General features: G+C 34.3%; 1 non-coding gene across 1 annotated transcript; it reads left to right on the top strand.

Annotated features, from left to right (window-relative positions):
* Window positions 1–1,032: 1,032 nt before the first annotated feature.
* On the top strand, window positions 1,033–1,106 carry Trnat-agu. Its single transcript has one exon. It is a non-coding gene; the product is annotated as a tRNA-Thr (tRNA).
* Window positions 1,107–4,636: the final 3,530 nt, after the last annotated feature.

The following is a 4,636-nucleotide window of genomic DNA, read 5'->3' as shown; positions in this document are numbered from 1 at the left end:
GCCTAATGAATATTTCTTTGTTTTTCTTTGAGTTGTTTCTTTGAGTTTGAGGATATTTTATCTATCTATATATGTTTAGACGCGCTAATATGAGTCAGATTTGGAAATTACCTGTTAATTTTATTATATGAATAGAACTTTCATGCTCGCTTCGCTTACACGCTTTTGCTTAAAATAAAAATACTCACGGCACTCATGTTATTGTTTTATTTATATGGTCAACAAATTAAAGTTATTAAAGAATTAGCAGATAGGTTAATATTTAGCTTAAGCATTTAAGGTATTTTGATTTTATTCTAAATAAACCTTAGGGTGGCTGTACTGTGCCTCCACCCTCTGACGCCCCTCCTCCTACTTATATATATTGTTTTATTTAACACAGATGAATACACGGTGATTCTTCATAAAACACTAGTCCACGTTTGTTTTTATTTTTAAAGAATCCATTAAGAATAATTTATTTAAATCACCAATTTTTTTGAAAGTAAACTTTAGCCTATGTTACTGCGTCATAGTGTAGCTTTTTTGGCGAAGAATGGGTCAAAATCGGTCCAGTACTTTCGTAGTATACGAATAATATAATTCGATAAAACAAACAAAAAAAATCCTCTTTATAATATCAAACCTCCACGCTCCTTCCTACTTATATTTTTTGTTTTATTTAACGCATATGAATACACATAGATTTAACTTACATACAAAACTAGTTTTGTGTGAGTTAGGTACATTCGCCCACCGAGGGTACCGCTCTTTGAAAGGAAATGTATTTTTAGGTAAATTATTTGACACGAAACATGTGGATATTTAAGCATATATGAATGAAATTTATGAAATACATAAATGCTTAATAGCTCTGCCTATCCTAAAGATTATTTATTATTTTTAATAAAAAAATTTTTTGATTTATATTAGATCCGCATCTATAATACTTAGTCAAAGTACATTCTTTCAAAGGAAAAAATCACTTTCCACTAAAAACATTTAATTTGATAAATTTGCAAATGTATAACAATTTTTGCCGACACAACCATCGGCGCCGTGGCTTAGTTGGTTAAAGCGCCTGTCTAGTAAACAGGAGATCGTGAGTTCGAATCTCACCGGGGCCTGTGGTTTTTTTTTTGAAAGAAAAATAATTTTACAAAACATTTTATAAGATATGTTTATTTCTTTACGCAATAGGGTAACATGTTTTTTTTTTATCCTAAGGAGTCCGACACCAGAGTTCTTTTCGAGTCAGCATCAGATTTCCCCACCACTTTTAATATAAGTAACGTCCTTTAAATCAAGAGTGAATAGACTGACTGAGACTTAAGATTAAGTATAAGCAGAGAAACTATAAATTAAAAGAAAACTTTTGACACTAATTAAATAAAATTTGAACCGGGGCTGGGTGTAAAACTAAAAAATTACTAGGCGCAGTAAAAAAGATGAACATTGCGTGTCAATACATATAGTATTGAAACTTAACATTAATAATAGTATACAATTTTAACCCCAAAAAAAAACCGCCACTTTAAATATAGTTCTAGGCTTGACTAAAACAGTAATGAATTTAAAATTATTCTACTGGTCTAGCCCTTTCATGTTATCCATATTGTATAAAGTTGTAAAGAAGCTTTCACTGAGCTTTCGCTAAGGAGAGCCAAGCAAGCTGAGCTCCGATATTTCCTGCACTTCATAGCCCATGGGGCCTGTTCTAAGTTTGAATTATTAACTGTACCATTTGATAACTTTAACAATTTACTCTACCTCTAATCCCTGACTCTAAAAACTCTAATATCACGGTGGAATCACAAGGAATTTCGGACCAAAGGTTTGATGGTAAATACGATAAAACGCTTGTAGAAAAGGGCAGTTTCTTATGCTTTGTTTAGAACTCTTTTAAAATGAAAAATAGACCATCTTGAAATAACTTGAGTATTCAATTAATGTATTTAGTATTGGATTTGTTTGTGTGCTCAGGATCTATGTTATATATTATGTACCTAATATATAATAATATAATCTCTAAGTCATACCCGAATATACTTTTAGGTACACTGTACACAAAACTGAGATGAAATGGTCTTCGTTATATATAATGACTATAATTATAGTAATATAGTTATGATTTCATCCCGCCATAAACTAAATTCATATAAGGTCTTGAATCCAGACAGTTATGAGTCTTGTTAATAAAACATAAACAATCATCATATTATAAGGCGTAATAAAAGAGAATATCACTTTTTAGTGCAAAGGTCTCGGAACGACGCGTCACCCATCCAAAGGGCGAATACGCCGGTATCCAAACGGCTTCATAAAATGATAACAATATAACCCTCTTTCCAACTACGCGAACACGCTTAACTTTTCGTCTGAAAAGTGGCACTACAATCAGAAGGATATGAACACAGAGCGACACTGTGTTGCACCGAGTCAAGATCCGAGGCGCCGCCATAGCCATAACAATAACAAGGGTAATCAAAATAATAAATGGCGGCGAGAGCGGATCGCTTTTTGTTCCCAATTATTTTTATTGGTGTTCTGTTAATTACATTCTTTGGCGAAAGCCGTTCGCGGGCGCGAGTATCGGTGAACTTTTTGATTCTATTTCGTAAACACTCGTTATGGATCTTTTTTGTTTAGCTTATGACGATAGTTTTTTAGTCCAAACTTTTCATGGGTCTTGCTTATTATTAGATCTACTGTTGGAAGATAATGGCGACTTCTCGATTCAGTAACTTTTTCAACAAGTTACCAATTTCTTCTTCTTACATAACACTTAATTTGACAGTAATGTTTGTATACTCATTGCAAAATTTTGCATGGAGATGACGAGTTACGGAAAGTCACAAAGAAACAATGTTAGAATATAAGTATAAAACAAAGTGGTTTACACTTTTCGTTCCAGTTTTAGCGGATTAAATTATGCTCTTTTAAAAAATATATATACATTAGAAAATCAGGTAGAGAAAAACTTGTACAACTTGTTCTTTAACAAGTGGCATTAACTTTTTGAACATGAAGTTCCAACGGAGCAATAGTTTGTTTTGTTTTTACATATTATAGGTAAAGCGTAGTACTGGAGTCATGAGTTACTTTTTATCCTGGGGTATCAAATCCATCCAGACAAAGTGGCAGACTTAAAGCTAGTTTATAACTATACCAATGCGATAATTTATCGTATAAATATACAAAACAAACATGCAATAGTCGTCGCGTTTGATAATAGTGTCGCCTGAGGCCGAGAATGCACTGAAAGCGTCCTTGCGTCGAGTAATATAGTAACTTAACCATGTAAGGTTTTTCTAGCCGACTGCTTTAATACATAAGCTAAGTTACGCGCTTAATCATCCAATAAGTTCATCAAAGACGTTATATACATTCCCAGACAAACAGAAATTGCATTTTGATGAAAACCACAGAATTCGTTAAAGTCACAATCGAGGTTTATCAATTCGCAGCAGCAACTCTTAACAAATTTATAAACATAAAACACTCTAGTATTTGACGTTTATGTAGGATTGGGGACTGTAAATAAAAACGAAAACAAACGTGTTTCAAGAGTCGCTGATAATCTCTGATAATCCCTACAATCTGCCCATATCGAACAGTGGGCGCACATGTGTTAATGATTATAAAAAAAAATTACTAAATATAGCATAGCAATAGCATAGCTCAACCTCTTTGCTACAACTTGGCCTTAAATTAAACGATTGACACACACTTGCGAATTCAAAATAGCGCTTCGCGGCGTCAATAAAGGAGTTAAAAGCAGTTATGATCTTAAGAAGCAATTACCAATGCAATGACAGTTTAATTCTGACGATAGTCGTAAAATGTGCAGTGCTAATGTCATTGGCATCTCTACGCGGCGACATTTTTATCTTATTATATCACGGTGTGGTGACGGCGGAATATAATGCAGTTTTCACCACCCCTCCGCTTCCGTCGTACGAGGCGGCTAAGGTAATATAATGGAGTACGGGAAGCATCGTCCTCTGTTCTATTGCTACCATCTACAGCGTTCACCAACCCGTGTGCCCAGCGTGGTGATTATAAGTAAACTTTCCCGTAGTGAGAGGCCTTTATGACGGCCGATTGGCGCAGTGTGCAGCGAACCTGCTTTCTGAGTCCAGGGCCGTGGGTTCGATTCCCGCTACTGGAAAATGTTTGTGTGAATAACATGAATGTTTTTCAGCGTCTAGGTATTAACTGTAGGCATATTATAAGATTCATTTATAAGTAAAAATTATTCATCAGTTATCCTACTTAGTACCCATAAAACTAGCTACGCTTACTTTGAGGCTAAATGGTGATGTGTGTATTGTAGTAATAGTATATTTATTTGCTTAGATAAAAAAAGAGCGAGTTTTTGCTACCTTGGAAGTTTTCACCCCTTTAGTTATATTGTGTATCGTACAGATTGAATCAAAAGGAATGGTACCTACCTACAACAGTCAGTCAAATTTCATTAATTGTCTGGCGCCTACCTTCACAGATACAATTACAGTCAGATATAATTACAGTCTAATATACCATGAAAATCCATGATATCCCATAATTCATGTCTATCATCCATCCGATGGCCTAACGAAGGAAATCGTTTAATTATATGAAGGAACAAATTTTATTAAGTGGCCATGGTAATCTG

Source organism: Pararge aegeria, chromosome 3 (assembly GCF_905163445.1).
Source record: "Pararge aegeria chromosome 3, ilParAegt1.1, whole genome shotgun sequence".
Lineage (NCBI taxonomy): Eukaryota > Metazoa > Arthropoda > Insecta > Lepidoptera > Nymphalidae > Pararge > Pararge aegeria.
This window is presented reverse-complemented; position numbering and strand designations above follow the sequence as displayed.